The sequence below is a fragment of the Leiobunum rupestre genome, chromosome 10, assembly GCF_980474605.1.
Source record: "Leiobunum rupestre chromosome 10, qqLeiRupe1.1.hap1, whole genome shotgun sequence".
In the NCBI taxonomy this organism is placed as follows: Eukaryota; Metazoa; Arthropoda; class Arachnida; order Opiliones; family Sclerosomatidae; genus Leiobunum; species Leiobunum rupestre.
Genome location: NC_143393.1, coordinates 17239019 through 17254712, shown reverse-complemented (window position 1 = coordinate 17254712; position 15694 = coordinate 17239019). Strand labels below are relative to the sequence as shown.

Here is a 15694-nt window from a genome sequence, read left to right as displayed (position 1 = left end):
CTTCGCGATGTAGTTTGTGGGGGCTGACCGTGATTCTGGCCCCTCCAGTTAATGAGTTTTTTTCCTAATATCTTAGAATTAAGTATGGAGCAATTTGATATCTTCTCGGAATATTGCGGAGCAAAATGAGATTAACATAATGGGTATTTTAGTTTCTCTTCGCGATGTAGTTTGTGGGGGCTGACCGTGATTCTGGCCCCTCCAGTTAATGAGTTTTTTTCCTAATATCTTAGAATTAAGTATGGAGCAATTTGATATCTTCTCGGAATATTGCGGAGCAAAATGAGATTAACATAATGGGTATTTTAGTTTCTCTTCGCGATGTAGTTTGTGGGGGCTGACCGTGATTCTGGCCCCTCCAGTTAATGAGTTTTTGCCTAATATCTTAGAATATCTCGTCGGAATATTTCGTAGCAAATTAATGTGCAGTTGAGTTTTTCATCATGAAGTGGCTTATGGGTTAGGCAGAACGTGATTCGGATCCCACCAATTAAAAATTAAATTACACAGAATTAAGAAAGGATTTTATAATAAACGCTTTAAATTTACCTAGAATTGTAAAAAAAACTAATCTTTTATGCACTTCTTTTAACACGTTCGTATCATTTTTATAGATAAACTGTTGAACATTGTAGTTATTTGTCAGTGAAAAAAGTCTTGTTTTAACCTTTTTTTATAACGTTTTTATAGATGAACTGTTATTACATTGTAAAATGAAGCAATTCGTTTAAAACGTTTTTGATAAAATTATTAGGGAACATATTTACAATTAAAAGTTCGAAAATAATAAGTAATATCGATTAATTTACTTTGAAAAAATTACCTGACTTTACCAAAAATAACTATCAAATTAAGTAATTTTATAGAAAAATTAATTTATCGTTATCGTATATATAAATTAAGAGATTATTCTTTAACACTTTATTATTTTTATTGGTTGGTTCAAATTAACCGTTAGCCTCTACAGAGACCCCACCCATAATAAACACTTTCCAGATGAATTCAATCTAATTTAAATTTTCGGCGAAATATTACGAAGCAAAGTAAATTTTTTAATTAATAATTACCAATAAATTTGGGTCGAACGTAATTTTTGAAAAATTAAATGGTTTATATCTCCGGATTAATTGTGGAGCAAATGAAATTTTTTATAAAATACTGTGGAGCAAAATAATGCCGAAATAATGGCTATTTGCGTTTCGAATTGCGAAGAGATTTGGGGGGGGGGGGCGACCGTGACTTTGGCCCCGCCAATTAAAATTTGAATAACTTCAGTTTTAAAATGGAGCAAATGTTTTGGAATTAAGCGGTCGTCGGAGCAAGATGAGAAGTTACAGAATTCACATTTTGATATTAATCGGAACAGGTGGGGGGGGGGGGCAAATGTTAACTTGGCCCCCGGAGCGTAATAGAGCAAAATGAGAGCAAAATGATGGATTAAGTAAATTTTGATTATGAGGTTTGGAGGGGCCAAGTTTACGGAGCCCCTCTGAGCAACTCTCAATTAAGTCTCTTTCAAGTCCTTAAAAATGGGTCTCCCCATATGAGACTAAAGTGAAGTCTTAAATAACTCTTATTCTAATCTAATATTGTAACCCACAACCAACTCTCAATTAAGCTTCTCTCAAGTCTCCAGAATTGGGTCTTCCAAAATGAGACTATAATGAGTTTCATCTAAATATATATTAATAAAACTCTTTTAGTGAGACTAAAATAGATTTTATTTAGGACCCAAAATTCGGGTCTCAGTTTTTTATGCTTACATAATACTTAAAAATCCTTGATCCTTCATTGAGACTAATTAGCGACTAAAGTAAGACTCACATTTTGGTAAGGGATGCCTCAGTATAGCATTTCCGTATAAAACACTGCAATGAGACCTTGTTTCACACGGAACATACAATTGACGACTTTTAAAATTCATTTTGCGCGTGAAAATACCTCTATATGTTATGGTCAAAAAAGCACGCAAAGAAGCTAGGCTGTGTGTCAAGACATGTACCTGTAGTGTCGTGCGCTAAAACGTCATTTCAAAATCCGTCAATTAAAAAATGCGCTATTGAAAAGGTTACCATGGAAACGACATCATGTGATCCCGAGGCACGAGCTTAACTATAGATTGTTAAAGTTAGAAACGCTCGAGGAATTGTTCACTAACAATTCTGTTTCCTGATAATGCATTTTCCGTCACGTAATTTACGTCATATCCTGTGAACAAGGTTTCATTGAAGAAAATTATTTTATGGCGTACTTATGACCTCATAAGTACGCCATAAAATAATTTTCTTCATGGACCAAGACGAATCTAAGGGGACTCACTGTTCCCGATATTTTGATACGGTAGGCGTGGCCTAAATCGGAAGGCTTACCGAAGTACCCCAGCTGCTTTGAAGCGCCTCAAATATCACCATGAGAGGCTTAGTCGGGGCTTAAGCGACAGTACGTGCGAGAAAGTTAGGTTAGGCTTAGTTCATTCAATTTTTTAAGTTTAGAAATGAAATGGATTCCAGTGTATTTTATTTAAAAAAAACCCTCAGCCATAGGCGGCTTACTAGTTATTTATACTTAACACAATGGTTAATTACCATTACTTTAACTTTTAAAGAACCAATTTATGAAATAAAAGGTCTAAAACTTACTAAGCCTAATCATTTAACCAACAACAACGGCGCCATTTGGTCAAAATTAAATGTGAACGCTCCAGCTTCTCTAGGAAATAGTTGATTTTATAAAATGTCTTTACGCTTGCCCAACTTGTTGAAATGTTGCCCTGGAATAGTTCAGCCAATGCCTAAGAATGAGTTCATAAACTCTTTAGTGGGAGAGAAAACGGATCCACAGCTGAAGCGGGGAGGCAACATTTCAACAAGATGGCCAAGGTTATTTTATAAAAAGAACTATTACGTTGGAAATCGACTTCAGCATTGAACTAAAATTATCCTGGATTTTCCTATTCCCAGTATTAACGCGTGCTTTCTAACGCCTGAACAGCGAGCCCCCTTAGAATCTTGGTCCATGATTTTCAGCAGCTTTCTCCTAACGATCCGGCGCCGTCAAAATGTTCTATTCTTGCGATAGCATAATTTGCCACGTATACTGGGTAAAATTTATTTCGGAAAACATTTGAGCTCCATCAAACGGTAGAAACCTTTAAAAACAGTCACGTGGTTATAAAATGGCTTTAAAGTTTATCGTTGAACATCGACTTCCAGCTTCATTAAACAAATCTTAAAAAGTTTAATTTTTAAAGAAAGTCATACTTAAAATTTTGTGGTAAGTTAAAGTTTTAAAGGGGAACGGCCAAGCTTTTCCAAATATGGCCTTATTTCCGTATCTAAAGATTAACAAACGTTCAATATACTAACACGTACCTTTTTTTGTCTTGAAAAAATAGCTTTTGGCCCAAAGGTTGAAACGAAAAATAACGCCAGGTGTTTGGGTTTGAATTTTCGCCGCCATCTTAGGGGCTGCCGCCAGCGCCCCTAATCCCGTATGAGCGATTTGCGAACTATCCTAACTTTTAAAATCGCGCAATTTAGGCTTAGGTCTCTTATAACTGGAACGCGTGCAAAGCAAATTTTTCGCGTCTTCAGCAGCGCGCGCTTTTACGTTGTTTTTCCATCTCACCGACTTCTCATCAGGTGTCGCGGCGGACGCGCGCTTTTCGATTTCCCAAAATTTCTTTATTTTATTAAAAATTAACCACTCAATATTTTTTGATGCGGTTTTCGCCATAAATTTTAGTTTTTAATGGGCTATAGGGCTATCTAACTGGTTAAAGCTTGACCGTTCCCCTTTAAATATTTATACTTGTTTAATAGAAGATTGATTTGTTAAACTCAATTTAACCTAGGAGCAACAAACACAACACCCCCCACAAGGAGAACGCAACCCGTCAAAAGTCGTGGAATTTCTTGCGTACATTTTTCATTGGCTAGACGCTTTAAGGCCTGATGCCGTCGGAAGGGGAAAATACGAAATTGTCTTCCCACCCGCCCGTAAAACGTTCAGCGTAAAAGCTCGTGACGCTCGTCCAATGAAATTCGTACACAACCCTTCGTTAGCGACGACTCGAACATTAGTATTATTGTTGTGATAGTGATGTAAAGTCTCTGACTGTAAAATGGTAAAACATTAAAGACTAGAACACCTTTTTAACCTAGGCTTACAATTGTTAGTGAAACAGCCCCTATGGCCAACCCAGATAGCGGAAGCGCGTTATAGAAGTTGGCAGTGCCATGACGAATTTCCGGGAACATTTTAACAAGTTAGCTAAGACCAAAACCATTTATGCTATCGCCTAAAAAATGTTTCCAGCCCAGTGTTGACACCCCCTACTTCTGGTATCGGGGCACGCACGTGCTGCCAAAGATGTGTCCGATCGGTTTTCGGAGACCACGGTAAACGGGCCGTGAAATTGGAATCAGCGCCAATCCCCCCCTCGCTTGGAGGTAAATGGGAAAACCTGGTGGTGAGGAAAATGTCCATTTTCGGGATTTTGAAGGAGTGTTTCACAGTTGTCTGTTTGGCATTGACAAAGATAAAATTTCAAATAGATATTGATTTGAAAAACTTTAACGGTTCTTTGTATAAATTGGTGCGCAATGGTTCGAAAGGGATATTCTTATTGGCTAAGACAAATGCAGATAAATATTGCTAAGCCCGCAAAGTTCGATTTTATTACCAGACCAAATAATATCATCGAAATTGATGCATTTGAATTTAAAAACCCCTCCTTTTGACTGATTTATTCTCATGCGCATGATGCGCATAGTTTATTTTAGAGTCTATTAAATAGTTAGCCGCTAACAACGAAACCGTGAGGGATTTTCACTCAATTATGATCTGCGTTCTATTAGAAGTAAATAACATGTGTCTTTTGAGAGAAGTATCCATCTTCATATGCTGCTATTGTTGTTTGCTTGAAACAGGTGCGACTATCGATTTTATAAAATAATGCATGGAAAAATACGTAATAAAGTAACTTTTTAAAACGTCATATAGTAACTTTTTAAAACGTCATATAGTAACTTTTTAAAACGTCATATAGTAACTTTTTAAAACGTCATATAGTAACTTTTTAAAACGTCATATAGTAACTTTTATAAACGTCATATAGTAACTTTTTAATACGTCATATAGTAACGTAATAAAAGGTCATATAGTAACTTTTATAAACGTCATAGAGTAACTTTTTAAAACGTCATATAGTCACTTTTCAAAACGATTCCATCGTGAAAATATGGTTTTTATCATAAGTTTATAATATACTAGATCCCTATAAGTTAGAATCCGCCATAGATCTAATGTTAAGAGCGATTTAACCCATAAACAATCAGAATCGGTATACGTGACACCCGGCGGCGATTTTTCACCCTATCTTTTGAGCCTATTCAACTTCCGTCGATAGCGGAAACGGCTATCTCCATGGATACGAGACGAACAGAAGCGCGCGAAGTTAGCACGTAGAGCAGAGCTAGCCCTAACGACGCTTGTTTGAAATTTGACACGGGCGGCGATGGGTTTGTTGGCTAGCGAAATTCTTGATTTGGGGGAAGTTTAAACGAAACCACTAATGTTTTAACCTTATGGAAGAATATTTTATTCATTTGAATATGAACCGGTCAACTAGCTTCGATCCCGTCGTTCATAGGCAAGCTCATATTTCGATTTTTCGCCATCAGATGGCGACATTGACGTCTTAGGAGAAATCGTTGTTAACGCCCAGCCTATGTACGACCCTAACTTATAGGGAGCTAGTATATTATAAACTTATGTTTTATATATCACATAATATATAAAATATAAATAGGCCTACGAATTGAAATTTTATAACATAATAATATATAAAATATAAATAGGCCTACGAATTGAAATTTTATGTTTTTATATATCACATAATTTATAAAATATAAATAGGCCTACGAATTGAAATTTTATAACATAATAATATATAAAATATAAATAGGCCTACGAAATGAAATTTTATGTTTTTATATAACATAATAATATATAAAATATAAATAGGCCTACGAAGTGAAATTTTATGTTTTTATATAACATAATAATATATAAAATATAAATAGGCCTACGATTTGAAATTTTATGTTTTTATATATCACATAATACATAAAATATAAATAGGCCTACGAATTTAAATTTTATGTTTTTATATAACATAATAATATATAATATATAAATAGGGCTACGAAGTGAAATTTTATGTTTTTACATAACATAATATATAAATAGGCTTACGAAGTGAAATTTTGACATTTAACATCGTTAGGTTGAGTAGTATCTCGAGCCTACTTGTCTCGTAAGAGATGCTGTGGGCAATGTTTTGAATGTAGTGGGCCTTAATGCCGTATTAAGGACTAGGCCTATGGGCCCCCACCAAAAAAGGGCCCCCACCACCGATGAATTCAATGGATTTTTCACTGTGAAAAACCTATCAGGCTTGTTGCTTTATTATTTGAAAAATCATTATTCTCGTAACATACGCTCAGCTTCGGCACACGCGAGTTTTGAGTTTTTACGCTTTCCTTACATAGGCCCCCACCAACATAGTGCCTAGGGCCCCACCAGCCCACCTTCAGTTAATTCGGTACTGTTGGGCCTATTGGCCAAAGCGAGAAGCTCACTTAGTTTCTGGATATTTATGTTATAAAATGGCCAAGCCTAATTGATTGATGTTATACATACATAACTGAGTCATCTAATTCCATTCGAGTAACTCCAGTTACAAAATCAGTCTCCCATTATGTGAGCACGAGCACTAATACTGCATAAATTTAAATGTTAAATATAATAATTCGCTAGCTCGCGGAGAAGCGTCACCATATTGATTGGCGGGACGGTATTGATCAGCTTCGACATTAGCCAAACCCAGCGCCATCTGCCGACTCGAACACTACTTCGTTATTCATATTATCATTACCCCTGTTATTTAATATATTGACATGGATCCCCTGGATGTTTTTTCTGCTTTTACGGTGCACTTTAATTGAAAAAAATTATGTACAAACTTTTAAAATGTGTTAATTTTAACGTCAAATTTCAAGAAATATAATAACTACTTTAACATTTGGATTTAAAATATTCTCCACGCTTTTGAATTAAATAATTCTTTTTTAAAAGTTGTCTCGCCAATCTTTCAGATGGCGTTACTATCGTTTATATGGCTTTAGTAGAAATCGATGGACGAGATGAGCGGAAAACTTTTCTTCCTCGGAGAACGTGGCAACGGGAAATATCTTTTTTACATTTACGGTTAAGCCGTTCATGGACCAAGAATCTAAGGGGACTCACTGTTCCCGATATTTTGACACTGTAGGCGTGCCCTAAATGGGAAGGCTTACCGAGATACACCAGCCGCTTTGAAGCGCCCCAAGAATTCCGATCAAATATCACTATGAGAGGCTTAGTCGTGGCTTAGGCGACAGTACGTGTGATAAATTTAGGTTATATATGAAATGGATTCTAGTGAATTTGATAAAAAATAACCTAAGCCATACGTGGCTTACTGGTCTAAAACTTACTAAGCCTAATCATTTAACCGACTATAGGGCTATCTAACTGGTTAAAGCTTGACCGTTCCCCTTTAAATATTTATACTTGTTTAATAGAAGATTGATTTGTTAAACTCAATTTAACCTAGGAGCAACAAACACAACACCCCACACAAGGAGAACGCAACCTGTCAAAAGTCGTGGATTTTCTCGTGACGCTCGTCCAATGAAATTCGTACACAACCCTTCGTTAGCGTGTTTAAAGGCTAGCTGCGTTCTCCGTGTGTTTGTTGCTCCTAGGTGAAAGCATCTAATTTTTAATAACGCAACTGAAAGGTTTGGATACGTTTCGTTTTCCACGTACGAATCAAAAATAGATTTCCGATTAAATCCGGTTTTTTTCCCAGTTCTGGGAAACAGTCGGTCGTTTTGTCGTTATTTTTAATTCGCCAATCTCTTTCGGAAACTTCAAAATTTCTCAAAACGTGTTCCGGGAACTGAATGCCATTTTCCTTTACTCAATTTCCCGTATTTGGTCATTGATCATTCGATTAACAATTCGCGTTCACGGATCTAATTTTGCGATTTGATTAATAAAAATTTATGTCCTCCTTTATGTACATCAATAGATTTGATATCGCGTATAAATCGATTCGTTATAGTGTTTAGCAATCGCTGTTGCTCCCTTATTTTATGTATTATTGATTTAAATTAAAGATTATTCGCAATTTGAACCGGACGCGCCCCGAAAATTGATCGTTGATTTATTGATTAATAACTTAAATTTGTCGATTTATTGATTAATAAATTAAATTTGTCAATTTATTGATTAATAAATTAAATTTGTCGATTTAGTGATTAATAAATTAAATTTGTCGATTTATTGATTAAAAAATTTAATTTGTCAATTTATTGATTAATAAATTAAATTTGTCGATTTATTGATTAGTAAATTAAATTTGTCAATTTATTGATTCATAAATTAAATTTGTCGATTTATTGATTAATAAATTAAATTTGTCGCTTTAGTGATTAATAAATTAAATTTGTCGATTTAGTTATTAATAAATTAAATTTGTAGCTTTAGTGATTAATAAATTAAATTTGTAGCTTTAGTGATTAATAAATTAAATTTGTCGATTTATTGATTAATAAATTAAATTTGTAGCTTTAGTGATTAATAAATTAAATTTGTCGATTTATTGATTAATAAATTTAATTTGTCAATTTATTGATTAATAAATTAAATTTGTCGATTTATTGATTAGTAAATTAAATTTGTCAATTTATTGATTCATAAATTAAATTTGTCGATTTATTGATTAATAAATTAAATTTGTCGCTTTAGTGATTAATAAATTAAATTTGTCGATTTAGTTATTAATAAATTAAATTTGTAGCTTTAGTGATTAATAAATTAAATTTGTAGCTTTAGTTATTAATAAATTAAATTTGTCGATTTATTGATTAATAAATTAAATTTGTAGCTTTAGTGATTAATAAATTAAATTTGTCGATTTATTGATTAATAAATGAATTTAGTCGATTACAGTTGACTCTAATACATGTATAATAAAAGTCGTCTTTAGGGATTTAATAATCATTTGAATTCGAGGGTCGTTCCCTAAATTAAATTCTACGCTTACGAACTACATAAATATCCGCCAAAAATATATAAATTAACTTTTCAATATCATATATGATATATATATATACTCGAAATATCAAATTTCGTAATTATAAATTTATATAAACATGACGCCGCTTCCTAATTAAAATTTACCAATTTCCAATATAGGGTTTAGTTTATTTTTCTGAATAAATGGCGCAAGGTAAATAATATCTCCGATGACCGATGTTTCTCCGATTGTATCTCATCTTCACTCTGACAGCGGTTTTAATTTAGTCCTCTGTCTCTAGTTACCTTCGAATTCTCCCTCCGCAAGGATGGTACACGTACCTATTTCTCCCTTATCAAGGTTCATCCCGATCCCCCCCAAACTCTCTCGCTATCCAATTTTGAATTAGAAATAAAATTAGAAAGTTTCCCCCGATTAAAATCTAATTAGGGTTTTGGAGTGCTGTCTTCCCCCGCTTCCACCGAATTTAACGCCTCCCGGGTTTTCATTTTTTCTTTTTTAATTAAATTCCCGGAGCAAATACTTCGCCTTCAATGTTAAGAGCTTGTTTTTAAATAAGGATTCCGTCTAATTTATAAAATTATGCTAATTTGGTAATTGGAGTTGAATGTTTTCCGAAGTTTAAAGTTTAACTTCCGACTGCTGTTGGTATGGTTACGAAATAAATGGAGCGTGGTAAGAAATGTTTGGTTTATAGGAAATCTAAGAATTAATGAACTGAGTAGCTAAATTTTAATTAATTAATGAACTGATAAAAATAAATCTTTTACGTTTCCATTAAGGTAAAAACGTATATTAACCTTAGGCTCGTGGTAGGATGCTTCTCCCTGAACACTACCTGTCTATTTTAGCCTACTTACTAATACATCACCATATATAAAGTGCATTTTTAACAAGAAAGGTTTCTTTCTGGTTTATCCATAAATAATCTACGGTTAGATCGATTGTTTCGATCGGAAGAAGTCTCAAACAAAAGCCTACGCTTGCTTTTAAAATACAGTCCTCTCTTTCAACTATATAAAGACATACGTAAAGTTTATCACGGCACGGTATGAAGTTAGTACGCCTTCTGGCCTTATCAAAAGCTGCGAAGCGTACAGCGATCCGAACAGATAAGCCCCGCCTCTGATTTACATAAAAAACTCTTTATTGTTTATCGTAGGCCGCTTCAGACTACTTTTCCATTTGACAAGCAGTCTAGGCGCGTAAGATCAACGGCGCGATAATGAAATACGGAAGATTGCGCGCTCCCGGCCCGTTTTACCGCTTCTCCTCTACGTATCCCTCCGCGCTTTACGAACCGCAGTGATGGGCACCGCTCCTCTCATTGTGAGCGAAATTGAACGGCAAATAATTTTTTTCAAATAGTGCGAAACGAAAATGAGAGGAGCGCCAAATTTAGCGTTCAAAAAAGAGCGAAAATAGAGGAGCGCTTATTTTATCGCTCTAAAAAGAGCAAAAAGAGAGGAGCGCATATTTTATCGCTGAAAAAAGAGAGAAAAGAGAGGAGGGCTTACTTTACCGCTCAAAAAATGAGCGAAAAGGGAGGAGGTCTTATTTTACCGCTCAAAAAAGAGCGACAGAGAGGAGCGCTTATTTTACCACTCTAAAAAGAACTAAAAGAGAGGAGGTCTTATTTTACCACTCAAAAAAGAGCAAAAATAGAGGAGCGCCAATATCAGCGCTCAAAATAGAGAGAAAAGAGAGGAGCGCTTATTTTACCACTCTAAAAAGAACTAAAAGAGAGGAGGTCTTATTTTACCACTCAAAAAAGAGCAAAAATAGAGGAGCGCCAATATCAGCGCTCAAAATAGAGAGAAAAGAGAGGAGCGCTTATTTTACCACTCTAAAAAGAACTAAAAGAGAGGAGGTCTTATTTTACCACTCAAAAAAGAGCAAAAATAGAGGAGCGCCAATATCAGCGCTCAAAATAGAGAGAAAAGAGAGGAGCGCTTATTTTACCTCTCAAAAATGCGTGAGCGCGAGCGCATATTATGCTAGCGAGTGCGAGCGGTGAGTGAGCTGAGCGGCTCTTAGACGAAAATGCCCAACACTGCCTATCCGTTGATTTGCATTCCAGACTCGACGTCAGCTACGCTTTATCCTTCTTTCGGCCGCTAGGAGGCGCTCTCCTGGGAATTCCGCTACGGGCCTTAATCATCCGCTCGTGACGTCACTCTTCGGGGTCTTGGGCCCGGAAGAGTCCAACGCAGAAGGCTTCATCCGTTCCTGCCTTCTGTTTACCTTTAACATATTCTTCGGTTCTCCATCCATCTCTTCGCCCAGACCACCCGCCTCATTTATTTTAATCATATTCAGCTTTATTTATACGCTCGGATCTCTTTGACTATATACATTTTTTTATTTATTTGTTGTCAGTCACTATCTTCAGCCACGGTCACACTTGAGCTTAAAAAGTCAGTTTAGTTTGGTTTGAATTCCAGTTTTGACCGTCGACGATAATTCTTGCAGGGTTGCCATGGAACCAGCCATACCGGCTATAAACACCTGGTTAAAACCGGTTATAGACACTTAAAAAATCCATATTTTTTTTCCTTTTTTAAAAAATGAATTTTACTAAAATAATATAAAGTTTGGCTTTTGCTTCATATTTAAACAAATGGGTTGGAGTTCAACTTATCCTCTAATTTAGGGCGACAGGGGTAGGTTTAAAGCTCAAAATTTTGCTGCCTCGCTCCGGTGATTCGGTCGGCGCGTCATAATCAAAAATTAGATGGAAATCCAAAGAATTTAATTATTTAATATAGTTATTTTGCTTACTTTGTTTAGTTACTAAATTACAACAGTAAGAGCGGACAATTTCCTACTTAGAAAGTGAGTGACATAAGTAAAATAGGCTGTTTATATTTTAGCCGGCTTTAAAACCAATTAAAACCATTGGTTTGAGTTTTTTTTTTTAAATCTGGCTTTATTTCCAAACGTGAATTCTTGGTTTACACGTGCGAAATCGCTTCACCCCGGTTCGCTTATAGCCAAGGCTTAACGTCATTTCAAATTATGACTAGAATTTTGAAAACACTAAAATGTATCCCAAAACAATTAGTTAATTATGTTTACTATAAATACAGTAATATTATTTGACATTATTTAGAATTTAATTCCCAATATGTTTGGAAATACGAGCAATTTTACTTCCCCACCTGGTCGTTTTGAAAGCGATTCTAAGCAAACTGACTTGGCTTTAGAGCAAAACTTAAGTATGACTGAGCACCCCTATTTGAGAAAAACAAGTTTTTGTTTATATCTACAATTAGGACCATCGAAAAATATTAAAGTACACGAAAAGAAGGTTAAAAATACGTTTACAAAATTAAGTCTTGAGTCATCCAAATGCAGAATTTGTATTTGCTTTGACGAAGCGAGGGATGGTACGCGTTCGATAAGACATAATTTTCGTAAGTTATATTTCGTTCTAGCCGTTGTTATTAATGGATTAAGCTATAATTGTGTTGCTTTCTAATTAATCAATTAAGATGATTTAAAAATAATTAATCATATTATAAAATGAATTATTCATAAATGGAAGAACTAATCATTATTTTTAATATTTAAATTAACTATAAATTTATAACCCATAATTACAGCCAATGTTTAATATCATATAATTTTCTTATAACAGAATCACTCACTTAATAATATTCATACAATTTAAAATATAAAGTTTTAGTTTCCCGTATTGATAGATAAAGTTACAGCAATTATATTTCAATTATTTGCAGGTCATAACGTTCGACAATAAAATAAACAAATTTAATTACCTCTACAATTAAAATGATACCAATTATGTTCAAACTGCTAGCTTACATTTATTAATTAAAGTAACTATTAGTTTTCAGTATTAGTCGGTCGTTGCGCGCTGAATTCCCAATTAAAAGGAGTTACGATTTAGTAGACGAAGTCGGAATTATTTTTGTTTTAATTGAATTAATTAAATGGACGACGTTATCTTTTTTATTATTTCCGGAGATAATATTCGTTCGTATTTATTTTCTAATGGGCGAAGCAGGCCCCCCGATTAGCCCATTGTATAGGGTGTAATTGACGCGCTATAAAGAATTCCCAGGACATTAGCTCTCCTCACTCTTTGGCCTCTCATTATGAAGTGGGCTCACGGAGCTCGCGCCCTCTACCGACAAACTCCCCAAACACGTCATAAAATATTAACCGCGGAGCTGAGCAAACTATTGGTGAATATTCCACCCTCCCTGACTTCAATTCATACGAGACCTCCGCTTTCATTTCCAAGTTGGCCTATATCAGAAGTCTATAATAACGCGCTTCATGGGGAAGTGTGAAATTCAAATCTAGTAACAATAAAACTTGTAATCTTGCGCGTTCGATTGGAGACTGAAAATCAATTTCTTTTTTAAATGTTCTTTAAAATTTTATTATCGCGATGAAAACATGATTTTACAATTTAATTCATACCAAGAAATACTCATTGTAAACATGATTATGGGTTTAAATTTTAAGTTTTTCAATAGTGACCATTTTTCTTTCTATAAATAAACGCGTACAATGCTCAATGTAACAAATAGATACTGCTTTAATCGCTAATCATATCTTCAAAGCTCTGATTTTATAGTTTAAGAAGAAACAATATCGTTCTTATTTTTAGCATGCAGGGTTATCAGAACATTCATACTTCCCCAGCAAACTGGGTTGTTATAGACTTTTCATTATACTTATATCTCCAAAGGAGCATATTTTTTTTAACTTGCAATAAACAAATTGCACTTATTGGTTTAACTCGGTGACACCAGGGCCTGATTAACATTATTGAGGGGCATGAGGGCCCTGTGAATAGTAGAATTTTGGGCGCCTTAAAACATTCAGACCTAAACAAAATATTGAACTAATAAAATCAAAAAAAAATAGTAAACATTTATTTCGAAGACGGCGGGCCCTCTAATCTTGGGGGTCCCTGGGCCATGGCACACTTGGCACATGCCTTAATACGGTCCTGGGTGCCACATCCTTTGGAAATTATAGTTAATTTTTTAAGTTAATAAAAGATGGAATTGGTTTAAGTCCACAAAATCGTTTAAACGACTATCTGACCCTTTAAAGTAACGTAATTTGCGTTAAAGGCCTAGGTTTTCTTCTGCCTGTAACCCTTTAAATTTACTTTCCTTCCAAACAAATACCCTGGTGGTAGGCCAACAGCAGAGCACATTGACGTGTATTTTTAGACCTTTTTCCCTTGAAATTTTATATTTTCCGGGTTTAATTTTGGAAATTAACCTTGATAAGACCCGACGTGAAATAGTTGCCTTCCATATCTAACCTAACCCAACCTAACCCAACCTAACCTAATCAAACCTAACCTAACCTAACCTAACCCAACCCAACCCAACCTGAACTAACCTAACCTAACCTAACCCAACCCAACCTAACCTAACCTAACCCAACCTGAACTAACCTAACCTAACCTAACCCAACCTGAACTAACCTACCCGAAGTGAAAACGAACCAGATTTAAATTTCCCATTCAACTGAATCCCGCCATGTTGGGCTATAAACGAAAATACTTTTCGGTTCAATGGGATTCGGTCAAACGGGATTCGGCCCAATAGTATACAACCTATTTGTTTGGAAGGAAAGTAAATTTAAAGGTCTTTAATAAATAAAAATAAAAATTTTAAATGACAAGAGGCAGGCGTAGTTAACAATGGATACTGGAGCGCCAATAGATGGCGTTCATCAATGAGTATTCTGAGGTAGGGGGAACAGGTTGTATCCATTCATCCTGGTCGATCTCCGCCTCTCATGACACGATCCGTGCATATATAGACGTTTCCATGTTCTTTTGAACCCTATAATGATTCTCTACCGTCTCTCTATACGGAGGGATATATCTAAAAACTCTATTTACGCGAACGTAGAGAGGTCCAAGCTATAGAGAATGAATTGTAGCGCTGTAGAGCCGGCCTTTTCGCGGATCGATGCCCGGAACGACTAGTGGAGCGACGCCTGGCGGAGAAGGGACTTTATACTCTGCGAATCTTTTGCACGCGCAAACACGTAGGCCTCGAGCTCTTCCTACGGATCGAAGAGGCGCGCGGGGAGGGGGACGGAACGGGGGAAGAAGAAATAATCCCGCGCACGCGCGTCGCATTAGGCTGCCCCCCGCGACCCGCCATTACTACGCTGGAAACGCGTCGCCTCGCTTTTCGCCGACGATGAGCGGACGCCATGTTCATCTATCGTAACACGTGGTTTTGAAGCCGGGTTTTTTCGAAATTTTTTAGCCCCCATTTCTACACCTTATATCGGCGAATAGAGGAGGAAAGAGAAGGATTCGCTATCGCGGTAATTTTTGCGTCTTCGTTATTCCCAACCGCGTATACGGATTTCTAGTTAATTTCGCGTACGCTGCGTGGCGTCTAGGTCTTTGCGCGTTTTGTGCCGGAGAGAGAAAGGACGCGTTTTAAAACAACATTTCCCCCAATAACATTTTCGCCGGTTTTGTTTTCGGTGGAACTCCGGAGCTCCCCTCGCGCGTTCGAATTTAAGGCCTAA

At 35.8% G+C, this 15694-nt stretch overlaps 1 protein-coding gene across 28 annotated transcripts in view; it reads left to right on the top strand.

Moving 5' to 3' along the window:
* LOC149924881 (coiled-coil domain-containing protein CG32809) overlaps positions 1–15694 on the top strand; it is a 566408-nt gene that overhangs the window by 183829 nt on the left and 366885 nt on the right. The gene's annotated exons all lie outside the window — the stretch shown is intronic.